Source organism: Phascolarctos cinereus, unplaced genomic scaffold (assembly GCF_003287225.1).
Source record: "Phascolarctos cinereus isolate Bilbo 61053 unplaced genomic scaffold, phaCin_HiC Scaffold_4;HRSCAF=312, whole genome shotgun sequence".
In the NCBI taxonomy this organism is placed as follows: Eukaryota; Metazoa; Chordata; class Mammalia; order Diprotodontia; family Phascolarctidae; genus Phascolarctos; species Phascolarctos cinereus.
Window position 1 is genome coordinate 83,460,854 of NW_027555847.1, and position 18,576 is coordinate 83,479,429.

The following is an 18,576-nucleotide window of genomic DNA, read 5'->3' on the forward strand; positions in this document are numbered from 1 at the left end:
ACCAAAGGGGGCAGTCCCCTTTAGTAAGTAAACCTTACAGATGGAGAGATGCAAAGGGAAAAAGTAAACAGTAAAAAAAAAATGTTCATTTAAGGCTCAGAAGTCTCCTCTCATACAGCAGTCTCGGGACACCATCTGATGCAGCTCTGGTCTGGGTGTCAAAAGGATAAATATTGAGATAAGGCTATCAGATTGGAAAAGGTGGTCAGCAGAAAGGTCGAGAAGAATGAGGGCTAAGATGGGTGAACCTGGCAAGCAACTGATCACCGGGAACTTTGCAGAGAGTGGTTTCAGTTGAGTGGAGATGTTGGAAGCTAAATTGCAAAGGGCTGAGAACTGACTGAGAGAAGTGGAGGCAATGACTAGAGACACATTTTTCTACCATTTTGTCTGTGAAAGGTAGAAGAGGTGATAGCTTGAGGGGATAGGAGGGTCTAGTGAGGTTTCTTTGATTGTTTTAGGATGGGAGATGTGAATATTTGTAGACAGTAGGAGAGATTGGAAGATTATGGGGGGGTGTAATTATCTGGAGAAGACAGGAGGAGATGTGATCAAGGGCACATGTGGAGGGGTTGTCCTTGATGAACAGAAGGGTAACCTCTTTATCAGAGAATGGAGTTAGGGAGGAGAGAATGGGGGAGTGATCTCAACGGGATTGGAGTTGAGATGTAGACAAGGGAATAAAACTAGTAGCCTCTATTTTCTCAATAAAGTGTGAAAGGAGGCTGTCAGCTAAATGAGGGAACTGGGTGATATGGGAGGTTGGAGGAGAATCTAGGTTTGGAACAGCCTCTTTGGGCAATGGGATAGAGAATCTATTAGAGAGGAACCTTGTCCTGGTGAAGATCCAGTTGAGATCAGATAACATAACTTTGTAATGGGCACAGTTAACTTGATGTCATGACTTCTAGCTTTGTTCAGCAGCACATGAGTAGAAGCAGAAGAAGCAACAGTGGGAATGATCCAGGGTTGGGGTCTGGCCATATGTGATGCTTGGCAGAAAAAGGGAGCAGGGGATTGGAGAGTATAGGACCATGGAGAGACAAACTGGTTAACTATCCAGTTGGGATTAGGAAGGAAGGAAAGTGAAGTTTGAGCAGGGATAATGGCCTGGGAGAGTAGGGGGGATGGAGGGACTGGAAGTCCTGGTGAGGATGAAAAAGAGAAGAGGGGTGAGGCACAGGATAGAGAAGGGAGTCTAGAGGTGGGAGATAGAAGAGAAGGCTGGGACAAGGAGGGAGAAAGGGTGGGACCTTCCTCACCCAAAAGACCATGAGGCCACCTCATGCTTTCTCTACGGAAGAAGCTTCAAGACCAAGACTTAAGCCTCTAAAGATTCCATGAATCTCAAGCTACATCCAGTTTTCTGGCCCTGACTTTGTTCCTTGATTCTGACTCATCCCTTAGGACAAAGAGAAGACGCCCCCCACCCCCCTCCACGATACCACTATGAGACCTAGAGTTGGAAGAGCTCTCTGAAGCTATTTAGTACATTCCTCTTCTTTTACAGGTGAAGAGGTGAGGCTCCAGAAGGTTGTGACTTGCCCAAGATCATGGGGGTAGTATGAAATGTGAGATCTGAACCAAATTCCTCAGAATCCAGAACTTCCCCCTTCTTTCCAATGCACAGCAATGCTTGCTATCAGCATTTGCTGGACTGAATAAAATTGAGATTTCAGACACAATCCTAGGCACATCCATCCCCAAAGATCCACATCCACACACAGAATCCCATAGGCACACATATTGTCCCCCCAGGCTCCTTCTCCCAGCCTCACCTGCACCCCACGCCTTCCTCCTTACACATGCCCCTGCTGGACTGGTTCAACTTGCTTTTTAGTGCTCTCTCCCCTATCTCATTCAAGGTACAACTCTCCTCTTCCTCCCGCTCCCCACCCCCAACCCCTGATTTCACCCCCTCCCTCCACCTCTCAGTATGACTGTTGACTCCAGCCCTTGCCATTAGGAAGCCCAACCTGTTGTCTCAGAACCTCCTCTCTCCCCAACCCCAATCCCCCCCCCAAAAAATTCTGAGTTCCAGGGCTTCTGACCATGCACGAGCTTCTCTTCACTGCCTTTTTCTTCCGGGAGCTCCAAACCCTGCCTCTGTCCCTACAGGTGGCTCCTATCCCACAGAGCCCCCTTCCCCACGGGGGAATGTGTTCCCATCCATGACTATAGCCATTCCCAATCCTCAAATCCCTGAAGGTGTCCCCCATTCCCACAGGTTTGCTCCACACCCCCAGTTGTCCCCTTGCTTCTGGGTTTCTCCATTCCCACAGGTATTCCCCATCCCTACAGGTGTCCCTCACACCCACCAGCGTCCTTTATGCCCACAAGTGTTCATTATGTCCACAGGTGTTCTCATCCCCACAGGTGTTCTCATCTCTAGAGGGTGCCTCCATCTCCACAGGTCCCTTATACCCACAGGTATTCCCGATTCTGATAGGTGTTCCCATCTTCACAGGTATCCCCAATCCCCATATATATCCATTATGCCCACAGGTCTCCTCGCCCCGCTTCTGACAGGTGTCCCTTTCCCAACTGGTGTCTCTCCCCCCGCGCCCATCCCCACAAAGGCCGGATTGGGGGATGAGGAAGGTGGGCAAGGATGCACCTACCGGAGCTGTCCCGAGGCCATGGCCTGCCTGGCCCCCACCGCCACCTGCTGCCTCAGCTCCACTCCCACCGTCTCGCCCAAGCCAGCGCTGGCTCTGAAGCTCCTGCCCTTCTTTCCCCCACCAGCGCGGCCCCCTCCCCACCATGCTGAATCCCGCTCCGCCCCGCTCCCGCACTCATTCGTCCCCAGTCAGCGGTTGGATGGTTGTGGTGGGGTCCCCGGGGGGTCTCTCTGGAGCCGCGCCTGCCTTTCGCTTTATCTAGTTTAGTCCTATCAGTGAGGTCTGGGCTCCCTTGACTCTAGCAGAGCGCTCCGCCCCCTGCCCCTGCCTCAGCCCCCTCCACCTTCCCCACCCCTACCCCCCAGCCCGGCGCCTACCGGTGTTTGCTGAATGAATGAGTGACTGACTATGCCTCACTGTGTCTGAGGGGTTGACTGCTTGTTCTGGGCTGTGTTTGTGTATGGGCAGACGTACAATGTCAACCTTGAAGGCGCATGAGAGATCACTTCGTCCAGCCCCTTGATGTTACAGATGAGCAAACCGAGGCTCAGAGTTGTAAAGGGACTTGGGGAAGATCACGTAGCTCATGAGTGGCCTCACTGGGCCTCGAAACCAGATCTCCTGAGTACTGGCTTTGGAGTCAGAAGACCTGACTCTAAGGGGCTGAACTTCACCTTGGCTATTTACTGCCTACATGAGGTTGGGCAGGTCCCTTGACTTTGCTGGGTCTCACTTTCCCCGTCTATTAAAGGAGGATGGTGTACCTGTATATAGCCCAGCATTTGTACCTTTGCAGGTCTCTGGGTCTATCTAGGTACATGTAGTACACAGAGCTCACTTTCCCCTCCCATTTCTTTCCATGCCCCCCAACTTTGCTCAGCTCTCCTGCACCAGAGACTACTTGTCTGTTCTCTCTCCTTACCCCACCTCCCCCCACCCCTCATCTGCTCACTCTAGCTCTGGTACCATTGAGTGGCCAACCAGGACCAGAAGGAGGGGAAGGGAGAGGGGAAACTTTCAGCTAGAAGATGCAATGAATAGAATTGGATCTGGAGTCAGGAAGCCCTGAGTCCAACCAGACCTCAGATATTGACTAGCTGTGTCATCCTGGGCAAGTCACTTAACCTCTCTGTGTCTCAGTTTCCTTATCTGTAAAAGGTAAAATGGGGGAAATAATAGCACCTATCTCCCAGGAGTTTTAGGAGGACAAAATGAGATATCTATAAAGCATTTTGCAAACCTTAAAGCACTATATGAATTTTAGCTATTATTGTGTTTGTATGTGCGTATATATGCATGTAAGTGGTTCAACTATAAACTCCTCACCAGGAAGTTTCAGGGACTCTTGTTCATGTTTTGTTCAACTATAAGAGGCCTTGAGGATATAGAAAGGAGAGAGAGAGAGGAGATAGAAAATCCAGACTCAGGGAACCTCAGAGGGAGAACTCCCCTTCCTCCCAGATTCTTCCTCTTTCTTCCATGGCCAGTGCCTGGGATCCCTGACTCCTTGTCCCAGGGAGAACTGTTCGATTATCTTTTTCCTCCTCAGTTCTACGCTGATGAACAGACAGGTCATGGTCTCCTATCCCCCTCCTTGTTAATGCCCAAATGAGATCTGGCACAGAAAGAGACACATTTCCCAGCTCCTCCCGCCAATCCCCTGCTCTCCTGATGGGAGAAAGCAGACACTGCCACCACCCCCTGCTGCCACTACCAGAGCCTCTGTCTGGGCTGGGGTAGGAGGGAGGGGGCAGCTGGGGGCTCCTGGGGAGTCTGGCACGAGTGAGATGAACAACTTAGAACAGGGGTTCTTAACTTTTTTGTGTGTTGGCAAACTGGGGAAGCCTATGGACCTCTTCTCAGAATAATGGCTTGAAATAAAATAAAATATTTCAGATTACAAAGAAAAACTATTAAATTGAAATACAGTTACTAACATATTAAAAAAAGACAATGGACCCCAGGTGAAGACCACCTTCCTTAAAATAATGTGATTTAAAACATTAGGATGATAGGATCTCAGTATAATAGGCTCTTAGAATCCTAATGTCTCACTTAAAGACAGACTGGTGCTTGCCCAGGGGATCTGGGGCGAGTTCTCTTATACCAAAGGCCCCCATCTTTGGACTTCACATAGATCAGGTTCAGGGCTAGGGCAACCTGATCTCTAAAGAGAGAGGTCAGACTTTCACTGTCTTTGGCTCTTCATGACCCTAACACAGAAAATCACTTAAAGCTTAAGTTTGACTCAATGTACAATGCAGGTCAGGTCCTTAGGATAGCCATTCATTTATTCTACACAAAAGCAATGTTTAAAATATAAAAAAATGGATGAGCATGTACTGCCTTAAATCAACAGTTACCTATAATTCAGGCATTCACTATGAGCTCCCTCTTCTCTTTCCCTCAACACTCCTTAATATTCTTCCTCATTCCCTCCTTTCACTCAGTCTCTAATAACAAGGCTGTTGTTCAGTTGTTTCAGTCTTGTCCAACTCTTTGTGATCCTATTTGGAGTATTCTTGCCAAGGAGATTAGCGAGATTCACTATTTCCTTCTCCAACTCATTTTACAGATTAGGAATTGAGCAAACAGAATTAAGTGACTTGCCCAGCCAGGGTCACCCAGCTAGTAAGTGTCTGAGGCCAGATTTGGACTCAAGAAGATGATTCTTCCTGACCCCAAGCCTGGCCTTCTAACCACTGTGCCACCTAGCTGCCCCTGATAATGAGGTAGGCAAGTCCAACCCTTCATATATGGCCATGCACTCAACCCTTTTCCTCTTCTCCAGCAGATTACTGCCTCAATCTTTTCCCTCCTCTCTAATCTTCAACTTTTCCCTCTCTATTGGTTCCTTCCCCACTGCCTTAAAACATGCTTAATTCTCCCACCCCTAACTTTTTTTTTAACTAGACAACACCTTCAAGCTATACATCTCCTCTCTTTCTTCAGCCAAAACCCCCAGACAAAGCTGTCTATACCCATTGACCTCCCTTTGTCTCCTCTCACTCCTCAGTCCTTTGTCATCTAGCTTTCAGCCTCATCACTCAACTGAAGGTGCCCCCTCCAACATCAGCCATGATCTTTTCTTTACCAAATTGGACAATCTTAGTTCTTATCTTTGATTGACCTCTCAGCTGCATTTGACACCACTGACCATCTCGTCCTCCTGGATGCTCTCTCTTGTCCAAGTTTTGTTTTTATTGTATTACCCTCCCCTGGTTCTCCTCTGTTAACAAATGACTTCCAGAAAAATGCTCTAAATCACTATTGGATTACAGAAATGCAAATCAAAACAACTCTGAGGTACCACATCATACCTATTAGATTGGTCAACATGACAAAACAGGAAAATGGTAAATGTTGAAGAAGATGTGGGAAAATTGGAACACTGATGCATTGTTGGTGGAGTTGTGAAATGATCTAACCATTCTGGAGAGCAATTTGGAGCTATGCCCAAAGGGCTATAAAAATGTGCATACCCTTTGACCCAGCAATAGTACTTCTAGGGCTGTATCCCAAAGAGATCATCAAAATAGGAAAAGGACTCACACACACAAAAATATTCATAGCAGCTCTTTTTGTGATGGCAAAGAATTGGAAATTGAGAGGATGCTCATCAATTGGGGAATGGCTGAACAAGTTGTGGTATATGAATGTAATGGAATACTATTGTGCTATAAGAAATGATGAGCAGGACGACTTCAGAAAAAACCTGGAAAGACTTGTATGGTCTGATGCTGAGTGAAGTGAGCAGAACCAGGAGAACGTTGTACACAGTAATGGCCATGTTGTTCCATGACTGATATTGATAGACTTAACCCTTGTCAGCAATACAAGGATCTAAGACATTTCCAAAGGCCTCATGATGGAAAAGGCTATCCACAAAGAAGAAAGAACCATGGAGTTTGAATGCAGATCAAAGCACACTATTGCCATTTTTTCTTCTGTTGTGTTTTGTTTTCTTTTTCTGGTGGTTCCTCCTGTTGATCCTAATTCTTACTTGCATCACTAATGGGAAAATATGTTTAATAGGAATGTATATGTATAGCCTAGATCAGATTGCTCGCCATCTTGGGGGCGGGGGAAGGAGAGAGAGAAAAATTTAAAACTCAAAAGCTTATGGAAGTGATTGTTGATAAATCAAGATAAATTAATTTTTAAAAAATGACCTCCAGGCACATAAAAGGACTTGAAATGAAGCAGAGTCTAACACACCAATTAAATGCATTTATTGCCTGAGAAAAGGCTTGTAGAGGAGGGAAGATCCTATATGGGAGCAGAGAGGGAGAGGGAGTTCTCATCTGCTCAAGGGGGAGAGAAAAGGGCTGAGATAATGTAGTTTGTGGAGGCTTTCAGGGCAGGGGGACGGAGGGGGGAGGAAAGGTGTTAAGGGAGAAGACATCTGTAGATACAATAAGCCAGGGAGTAGGGTGTTTGGAAAGTGCAGCTGTGGTTCAAGGCCAGCCTTGAGCCATTCAAGGCTGGTCAGGCCTCTGCAGCCATCTCCAAGTTCATCTAGAGTTCGCTTTGCAAAGGATCACTGGTATATCAAGCAGCTCTGAGCTTCAGAAATCCTTCTCATTGGCTGGTTGTTGTGTGATTCCATTGTTCTGCTCCTCTGTAAAGAGGGGAACTCATAATATATAGTATAGTCAATACAGAGCTCATGTCCACACCTACCCATCAGTCTCCTACGCTGGATCGACAGCCATCCCACACTGTGGGTCTTGTCCTGGGATCTCTCTCTTGGTGACTTCATTAGCTCCTGTTGGTTTAATAGCCATCTCCCTGAAGATGACAATCAGATCTACAAATTCAACCCCAATCTCTCTCCTGAGCTCTAATCTCCCATGACCCATTGGTGGTACCAATTAGAGGCAGCTAGGTGGAACTGTGGAGAGAGTTCTGGGCCTGAAGTCAGGAAGACCCGAGTTCAGATCTGACCTTAGACACTTACTAGTTGTGTGATGATGGGCAAGTTATTTAACTTGTCTGCCTCAGTTTCCTCAGCTGGAAAATGGGGATCATAATAGCACCTATCTCTCAGGATCGGTTGTGAAGATCAAAGGAGATAAGATTTGTAAAGCAGCTTTGCACAGTGCATGGCACATTGTAGGTGCTTAATAAACACTTGTTCTGGGGGCAACTAGGTGACGCAGTGGATAGAGCACTGGCCCTGAAGTCAGGAGAAACTGAGTTCAAATCCGGCCTCAGACCAAACACTTGACACTAGCTGTGTGACCCTGGGCAAGTCACTTAACCCCAACTGCCTAAAATAAATAAATAAATAAAATTAAATAAACACTTGCTCCCTTCCCCACTGGACGTTTCAGACTGGTGTCCCTTAAACATCTTAAACTCAACAAATCTGAAACAGAACTTATCTCTCTCCTCTTCCAAATTTCCCCATTCTTGTTGAGGACACTACAGTTTTTCCATTATCCTTCACTCCTCACTCACCCTCACTCCCTATATCTAATCAGCTGTCAAATCTTGCCAATTCTACCTTGACTCTATTTTTTGGAGCTAAGCTTTTCTCTCTGCTCACACAGCTACTACCTTTTAACACACATTACTCTTCTCCACACACTCTCTGGACCAGCCATGACAGTGTACTTGCATGGTTCCATCTCCTATCAAAAGCATGAGGCATAAGGACACTACCCTCCCTCTCCTCCATGCCTGGAACACTCCCTCCTCACATCACCACTCCACCTAATATCCCTGGGTTTCTTTAAGACCTAATTTAACTGCCACTTCCTTCAGGAGCCTTTTCCCTTGAAGGCTACCTTCAACCGTAAGGGGGGAAGAATCATTCTGCCCTAATTATGCCAACTACAGGGTGGCACACCTTCCAAGAGAATACTGAGATACCAAAGAAGGAGGGGCTCATACCAGCTTCGTTACTAACAGGTTTTATTAGAGTTAATTAGGTTAATTGGGAGAGTTTACTCACCGGAGGCCAGTCATCCTGGGTGGGAGAACAGAATGGTGGATACCCACACCAACCCCAAGTCAGGCCAGTTCTTATATATAGAAATAAAACAAAGAAGGCATAGTGCCAGGGATGGCCCAGGGTCAATGTGTAAGTTTTCCCATAGGAGAGTTGGAGCTTCTTTTGCTGTTTATATTTACTCAAAGTAGTTTACATTGTCTATGAATATCGAGGTCATGTCCTAGGCTCTGGCTACCACTGTCCACTTTACCCCTTGTGACCTGCTCATACAATTTTTCCAATAATATCTCCTGCAAAGTTTCCTAAATGGTGCACGAATGGTTTCATTAACATGGAGGAAGCAGAGGAGCCTACCGATGAGTTGCATTGGAGGCACAAACCCCAACAGCAATACAGACACAAGTAGGGAAACAACATGACCAATAAGAAAATGGCCACAATGATCATAATTTTACTTCATCCCACCCTAGGGAGGCAAAGAAGAATCGATGGCATTTGGTGATTAGTGGGAAAATTGGATGTCTAAACTTAACTTATTTCAGGCTAGCTGAATTTCTGAACTAAGTTCAGAGACAAAGAAACATGGCAATTTTACAACATATTGGGAGTGATAACAGAATGGTGTCAATTACACAATGGAATCAGAGTCACCGGATTTTCTTAATTTCCCCTTTTTGTCAATGGGAGACTTGTCACAATTTTCCCTGACAAGTTAATGTAAGGTTAACAAGATTGACCAATCATAGTGCAAGCCATAATGAGTCTAAAACCATGGACTAATTTCACATGACAACCAGATAACTGAGAGAACTCAGTCTACATATACAGTGAAACAAAAAGCCAAAGTGATATAATAATGACTATCAATCTCAGCTAACATCAAGTCTTTTTGTATTTCAGTAATCCACTTCCAATGTCCATTTAAGCAACACGCTTCATTTTGGATCTCAGATGTCCCATGCAGTTAGTTATCTGGTCTCTGGAAACATCTTTTCTCGGACATTCTAGGATAGGTCTCCTCCTTAGGAGATTTGCTTCTCTGATTCCAAGTTACTTACAGAGGCTCCTTAGATGTTCCTACTGAAATCTTTTACAAAACAGAGCCCAGTACAAATTGGTACAGCCTCTCAAATTTTACTTCTCCAATAACTGGTTCATGTGGTGAAAACCAGCTGGAACTTTATGGTTCTGATCTTATCAACAATAGAAACTCTAAGGGGAACATCGAATTAGGAACTCATAGTTCACTTGAAACTTCAGAGAATTTAGCTGTTTATGTGCATCATTAGAATCATTTACATTTGACATACAGGAACGGCTGACCTTGTTTTCTCAAAAATTTTCCATTTCGATTAATTCCAATTCCCTTAGGAGGAGCAGATGCTAGAAAGGATCTAATCCTATACATGACAATACAGGTAACAACACTTTGCAGGTTGATGCTTTCCACCCCTAGGTTCAATGGTTACACAAATGAATTTACTTTTCTTTTCTTTTTTCAAACTAGGCAATGGGGTTAAGTGACTTGCCCAGGGTCACACAGCTAGTAAGTGTCAAGTGTCTGAGGCTGGATTTGAACTCAGGTCCTCCTGACTCCAGGGCTGGTGCTCTATCCACTGTGCCACCTAGCTGCCCCACAAATGAATTTACTTATAAAGGGTTGACTTTACTCCAATTACAACAAAGACTTGGAATGGGATGTGCAGACACACTTAAATAATTAACTCCCAATTGTATAGAGAGAACAGTGTATATCAAATGGGTTGCCTGTAGTAAAACAAGTTCAATTGTTAACTATATTCAGATGGAATAGATATTACACAAACATTACTCTTTACTAAGATGACTGCAATGAAATTCTAGTACTTAAAATAAAACAGAAGAGGTTTCTGATTTTAACCTCACAAGTTAATAGAGTCATATTTTTATTTTACAAGCTTTTTTACTTTTGTCCAGTTATCACCATAGCATTTTGAAAGAATAAACCGTTTCAGGGACTTAATCTTATACATGACTATAAAAGTATTAGCAGGCAGATGGTAAGCCCAAGTACTGATTCATTTAGTTGTCTGGCATATGGGATGAGTACCCATGTATGGCAGGATAAAGCATCCTTAGCTCTGACTTCAGGTAAGAGTCATAGTTGAACACTAACCATGTAGTAACTGTAATTCCACCTCAGTCAGACTCAGGAATAACCAGATGGGAAACATTCCTGTTCAAATCTCAGCTTTTTCTCAGATACAGACCTCCACCTGTAATAGTTCAGGACCACGTTCCCTCTGAGTAGCTTGTAGCATATCTCTCAGATGGTGGAGTATTGACTTAATGATCCATTAGACAACTATACTTGAATTCAAAACTCAAAAACAAATCAGTCACAGTCCCAAGAGCTTTTACCTCAAATGGCAAGTTTCACTAATCACAGCTTAGGATAGATATAATGATTTTTACTCTCATGGAATTGCAATAAGCATTAAAAGTTTACCAGGACTCACACACATGTAAGAGATTTCACTTAATATCCTTCACTTGTTTTTTTTCTTCCTCTTTTTGAGTTTAAACTCATCCTAGTATAAAGATCAATCACTAGAACTCACTTCTATATTACAAACAAACTTGTAAATTCTCAGTAACCCAATTTCATCGTTTAGGAATTCCATAACCCATAACAAGTTCTTTTCCCAGGGATGATGAGATGTATGACCTTGCCCAAACAGATGGTTTCTAGAAACCTGGCAAGTTTCCAAATTAGGAGAGTCTACAAGGTATCTTCTTGTATCTTTTCCCACAAAGTAATTGCCATTTTTTCCCAATTTTCCACAATTTTTCCAGTCCTTACCAAGTCTTATCATTCAGTAATGAACCTGACTGGCAAGATTTTCCCCAAGCTATTGCAGCTCATCTACCTGGGAGTTCTCAAGAGGGTTTGGAACTTGTCCCTCTTGTTCACTAAATAAATTTCTCTCTTTTTTTTGAAGCATACTTTTTTTACTTTCTTTATTTTTCCTGAGTTTTTTTTGTGTATGTTTTTTTTCACAACATGACTAATATGGAAATGTGTTTTGCGTGACCACCTGTTTATAACCTATATTGAATTGCTTGCCTTCTCAATGACGGGGTGGGGAAGGAGGAAGGGAGAGAATTTGAAACTCAGAGTTGTAAAAACGAATGTTAAAAACTGTTTCTACATGTAACTGGGGGAAAATGAAATATTAAACAAGAAATAAAAGATGGTGCCATAACAGCAGCTGCCCCTCCCCCAAGACACATCTACCACTTTGCCTCCCAGATCCAATAAGCTGTGGCCCTAATTGTCTTTCTTTGAAAATCACCACCATCTGTGCAGTTGAATAAGTTTCTCTTTTTGTAGGGAGGAAGCAAGAAAGTTCTTAAAATTCATATTGAACATAATCTATTACAAAAATGGGTAGGAGTCTTATATAATTTACAGCCAAATTTTCCAATTTCAAGACACACAGAAATTTAAAAAGTTACTTTTAAATCAATCGGTACTTTAGTTTGTAAGACTCACTAAATATGTAACTAGATGTTCCAATCATACTCAATTATTTTTGGTTGTTTCTTAGTTCACAAAACCTTTTCTCTTCTCATGAATCAGGAAAGAGTTAATAATAATATAGGCTGGCAGTTTCTAAGTGCCAAGTCTATTTTCCCCCCTCTGAAACCTTACTGGCGCTGCACTCAAATCTGTCAGTGAGATGACCTCTCACAGTAAAACAATAAATCTGTCATTCTAGGGGTGGGGGTAGGAAATGATCTTAATTCCCCTAAAACAAATTTTAAAGAATATTAATCCAATTACTTGCTAGCATTTATTTCAAAATTTATAAGAACATTCAAAGCACAATTTAGGTCTGAGAGGAGAAGATTTCCTCTCCTTTTATCCCCCCTCATCTACCCTTCTATGCTCCAGAACCTGGCCACAGCTCAGGAATGAGAGAAAGAATCTTTCTGAAAACTTAGGTTCACTTTAGTTAACAAGGCACAGAGATATAGATTTGCCAGCAAAGTTTTCCTTCTAAACTCTGGGGTTAAAACTTGATTATAATAATAAGCTACTAAAAATAAAATAAAACAACCATACAAATAAAAATGATTAAGCAAAGGAAAAATAACCTGACCATAGATAGCTATTTTGGTGAAAAAGATGTTGTTTCATATTCAGAGGAAGATAGTAAGGTTAAAAAAAAAACCCATTATATTTAAAGCAGTTCAGCCTCAATTTGATTCAACTGAGTTCAACCCAATAAATATTTATTAAGCTAATTATTATTGCTAGGTCCTCTGCTAGGTTGAAAGGATGCAGAGATAAAAATCCAGTCTCCCCTCAAGGAGCTTACATTCTATGGAGGAGGGTGATGTAATATGGATACAAACATAGGAATCTGCAGAAGAATTCCCCTCCTCACTCTCTAGTATCTAGACCTTCTGAGAGACTGGGGCTTTGAAAGGATGAACAGTGAAAGGAAGTCATCGTTCTGTGAGACAGAACAGGACCCTCAATTTCTCTCTCTCTTCTTTTTTTCTTTTAGGCAATTTGGGTTAAGTGACTTGCCCAGGGTCACACAGCTAGTAAGTGTCAAGTGCTTGGTCTGAGGCCAGATTTGAACTCAGGTCCTCCTGACTCCAAGGCCGGTGCTCTGTCCACCGTGCCACCTAGCTGCCCCTCAATTTCTCTCTTCCATGTCTTTGCTTATATTATTTATTAAGCTTGGAAAGACCTCTCTTCCCCTGGAATTCCTGCCCAGCCTTTAAAATCTAGCTTATATATCAATTCCAGGAAGCCTTTCCTGGTTCCTTCTGCTAAAAAAAAATTTTCTCAGACATGTTTCACTTCCCTAATGCACCTATCATATCATAGTATAGTTATTTGTCCTTGTGCCTTAAACGCAACTAGGTAGCACATTGATAGGGAGCTAGCTCTGGAGTCATGAAGTCCAGAGCTCAAATTTGTTCTCAGACATTCTCTATCTGTGTAACCCTGAGCAAGTCACTTAACCTCTTTCTGTCTCTATTTCTCCTTCTATAAAATGGGAATAATAATAGTGCCTACCTACCAGGGTTTCTGTGAGACCAAAGTGAGATAATATTTATAAGGTGCTTTGCAAAACTTAAGGTGCTACATAAATGCTATCCAGTAGCTATTATTATTATATTCTCTCTACTGCAAGCCCCATGAGGATGAGGGTAGAAACCATTTTTCTAAACTTTTTTTGCTTTGTCAAGCCCGTAGGCACTTAATAGAAGTTTCTTAATTTGAACTGAATAATTTGAAAAAGGGTGCAGTGAATTGAATGCGTGTATTCTACAACCTGCCTGCCCTGACCCCAGCCCCTACCTTCTTGCTTCAATAATTTATCTGGATGTTTCTATTTTTTTCTTTAAAAATAAGTTTGCATTGATGTATTTTGTTTTTTAATGCTGTCCTAGTTTCCCCCTCCCAATGAGCCATCCCACATAACAGAGATCATTTTTAAAGATCAAAAACAGAAAAAGAAGGGAAAAAATCAACAGAGGTAATCAATAAGTTGAAAAAGCCTGAAAATATGTACAAAGTACAATATTTGTGGACCTTCAGTCTCTGCAAAGAAGTAGGGTAGGACTATCATCTCACATCTCTTCTTTTGAGCCATGCTTGGTTTTTTTTATAATTTTGCAACATTCACTTTTCATTTGTGTGTGTGACTTGCTCTTTCCATTTACATCGTGTAGTCATTGGGTAAATTGTTTTCTTGGATCTGTTTGCTTCACCTCATGTAGATCTTTTCATGCTTCTCAGTATTCATCACATTCATAATTTCTTATAGCACAATACTATTTTATTATAGTTATAGATCACAACTTGTTTAGCCATTCCTCAATCGATGTACAGTTGTGAAAGAAGAAACAGACTGAAAGGAAAAAAAAACACCAAAAAAAACCCCAAAGTAAGTGAAAGTAGTATGCTTCAATATGCATTCAGGGTCCATCAGTTCTTTATCTGGATGTGGATAGCATTTTCTGTCATGAGTCTTGGATCACTGTATCGCTGAGAAGAGCTTCAGTCATAGTTGATCACTGCACAGCGTGGCTGTCACTGTGTACAATGTTCTCCTGGTTCTGCTCACTTCACTCAGCATCAGTCCATCCAAGTCTTTCCAGGTTTTTCTGAAGTCTGCTTGCTCATCATTTCTTATAGCACAATAGTATTCCATTACATTCATATATAACAACTTGTTCAGCCGTTTGTAGAGAGGGGCTACAGTGGCATTCCATTCAGTCTGGGACTTAGTTTGGGCACAGACCCAGAAAAGACAGTCTACATAAGATTTCTTCTCCCATACCTCAGATTCCTCAGCTAATGTGAATTCTATGAGGGCAGCAATTACATTTAATTTAATTTTTTTTTGTCTCTCTCAGCACTTAGTATAGTAAATACTCCACATACAGAAAGTGCTTAATAAATGCTTGTTGAATTTGAATCTGTAACATGAAGACATTGGACTAGAAAAATCTCTATCCTCACAGGACAAACTCTGACTTCCTAATTCTAATATTCTGTTCTACAGTTGAGGGTCCCTCCCAGATCTGGTATCCTTTGTTCAAAGTTCTAAGTCTTTCTGAATTCTGACATTCTATATTCTAGGGCCAAATGTCCATCTCAGCTCTGACTCCTCTCTATTCCATGTTCTAAGGCCCCTCCCAGCTCTGACATTCCCACCTGGCTGCTCTGACATTCTATGTTCCAAGGGTTTTTCCAGCTCTAAAGGCTGTGTAGTCTACATTCTGGGGCTAACTCTACGAGGCAGAATGCATAGAGTACAGGGCCTGGAGTCAGAAAGACTTGAGTTCAAATCTGACCTCAAACACTTATTTACCTGTAGGACCTTAGGCAAGTCACTTAACTTCCATTTACCTCAGTTTCCTCATCTGTAAAATGGGGTTAATAATAACACCTAACTCCCAGCATTTTTATAAGAATCAAATTGGTTTAATAATTGTAAAAGTATTAAATTATAAAGCACTTAGCAAAGTCCTTGGCACATAGTAAGTACTATATAAATGGTAGCTATTATTAATATCATTATTATTTTCCAATCCTACCACTCACACCAGCAAGTTGAGTCCTCAGAGCAAGGCTGCTACATTTGCTGTTAGGGTTCAAGGAAGTAGCCCTGAGGGGTAGGAGCTGGTTTTATTAATGCTATAAGCTCACAAGTCCCCACTGGTATTCTTTGCACCATGATTATCAGTTATCAATTAGTTATCTAGATTTAATTAGCTTTTAGGAACAGGTATTTACTACAGTAATATAATTGGCACAAGAGAGCCCTCCAAAAGTCTCCCACTTTTCAACAAGTATATATAGAGTTGAGGGGAAGTCAGGCTCAAATTCAGGGCACATATGGCAAAGGGGATAACTTATAGCCACTAGAAGTCCTTTTATTAGAGTCTCCAAGATACCATCTTTAGGTATGGTAGAGCTTTTCTGCTAGGCTTATTATGGAGCATTGAGTCTGCCTTTCCTCACTGTGTCTAGTCTGTGCCTGCTTCCTCATGTGGACTCTGGGGACAGAGAAGGGAATAAGCATTTATACAGGGCCTGCTATATGCCATGCACTATGCTAAGTGCTTTTTACAAATATCATTTCATTGGATCCTCACAATAGCTCTGGGAGGGGGTGGCTATCATTATCCTCATTTACCGATGAGGATACTGAAACAAAAGGAAGTTAAGTGACTTGCCTAGAGTTACCCAGCTAGTAAGTCTGAGGACAAATTTGAACTCAGGTTTTCCCGACTCCAGGCCCGGGGCTCTCTATCCATTGTGCCGCCTAGGTGCTATTCTGGGGATGCTTCTGGGAGAATGACAGGAATCCCCAAATCCTTAGAATACTTAAAAATTTACAAGGTTCTGCTCCACTAACGTGGAGGCACTAAGGCTGAGACTGAGACTCTTCTCCACCACCACTTCAGGCTAAGACTTCATCACCCAAGTTGCCAGACACTTGAAATCTTAGGTTCTGATCCAGTCTGCTATTTTAGAGATGATCCATAGGACAGTGACCAAGTTTCTTCAACCAATCTGGACACACTCCCTACGCAATGTTGCTCCAGTTCATCCAATAGCTTTCAAAGACGTCTTAACTGGTCATGTACTTTTTGCCCAACTTACTCTCAAATCTATGATTGATTCCATAAAGAAGTGTTCTTGCCTGGTTCAGGTATCTTGTCAGTTACTTTAAGTGGGATGGAGTATCTGATTGATTGACCCTTACTTACCAGGGCCTCCTGACACTTACGTTCTATGTTCAAGAGCCCTTCCAGCTCTGATATTTGGTGTTCTGTGGTTTAAGGTCCCTTTCATTTCTCTGATGCTCTATGCCTTTCCTTCCTCAAATTTTCTTAGCCCGCTTTGTCTGGGGTCTCTATTTTATTTCTTTTTTTTTTATTAATTTATTTTGATTTATCAACAGTAACTTCCATATGCTTTTGAGTTTAAAATTTTTCTCCCCCTTTCTCCCCACCACAGTCTCCAAGACGGTGTACAACCTGATATAGGCTATATATATACATTCTTATTAAACACATTTTCAGATTAGTGATGTTGTAAGTAAGAATTAGAACCAATAGGAGGAACCACCAGAAAGAGGAAACAAAACTCAACAGAAGAGAAAAAAAATAGCAAATAGTATGCTTTGATCTGCATCCAAATTCCACAGTTCTTTCTTCGGATGTGGATAGCATTTTCCATCACAAGGCCTTTGGAGATGTCTTAGGTCCTTGTATTGCTTACAAGGGTTAAGTCTATCAATATTAGTCATCATGCAACATGGCTGTTACTGTGTACAACATTCTCTTGGTTCTGCTCACTTCATTCAGCATCAGACCATGCAAGTCTTTGCAGGTTTTTCTGAAGTCTGCCTGTTCATCATTTCTCATAGCACAATAGTATTCCATTACATTCATATACCACAACTTGCTTAGCCATTCCCCAACTGATGGGCATCCTCTCAATTTCCAATTCTTTGCCACCACAAAAAGAGCTTCTATGAATATTTTTGTACATGTGGGTCCTTTTTCCATTTGTCTGATCTCTTTGGGATATAGCCCTAGAAGTGCTATTGCTGGGTCAATCTTTTATTTCTTTTGAATTAGGCCTACCTACTTCTTCCCAGGGCATGGGGTAGGTCAGGGGTGGAAACCATGTGGCCTCGAGGTCCCATGGGGCCCTCTAGGTACTCAAGTTTGGCCCTTGACGGTTAGATTCTGTGGGGACTAGTGTTGCTTGAGCTCCCAGCATGAGAGTTTGGGAGGGGAAAAAGAGGGAAGGGATTATATGGCACACAGTATGTGCCAGGGACTGTGCTAAGTGCCTTTTATAAATATTATCTCATTTTAAGCCCCATAACAACCCTAGGAGGTAGGGGTTATTATTATCCTTATTATTATTATCCCCATTTTACAGATGAGAAAACAGAGGCAAACAAGTGACTTGCCCAGGGCCATGCAGCTAGATTTGAACTCAGGTCTTCCTGACTTCAAGCCTAGGGCTCTAAGCCACCAACTGCCTCTAGTCTGGAGCTCCAATTCATTTCTTCTTGGCCAGTAGTTCCTGGTCCTGAACTTAACCTTGCAGAAAACTGGACTCATTTTAGACATTTCTCACAGCTTGACTTTGCCACTCTTCTACTTTATTATCTGTAACATTTATTCCCATGTCATAATAATCCGCTGTCCACCCCTTCTCCCGCTAAGTTATGAACTCCAGGGTCTGTGGCAATTTCTATCTTTGAACCTCCTATATGTAGAAAGAGGCCTGTTTATAGGAGATAGTCAATAAATGTTGACCGAAAGGAATGCAGTTGTACTCAGTTAAACCTCAGACCCAGTTCTTAAAGCCCAGTTGAGCCAGGGCCTGGAAGGTATAAAACAGAGAAAGGAAGTAGAGAGAAAGGGGATATTCTAGGCAACTGCTGCTATAAAATGCAT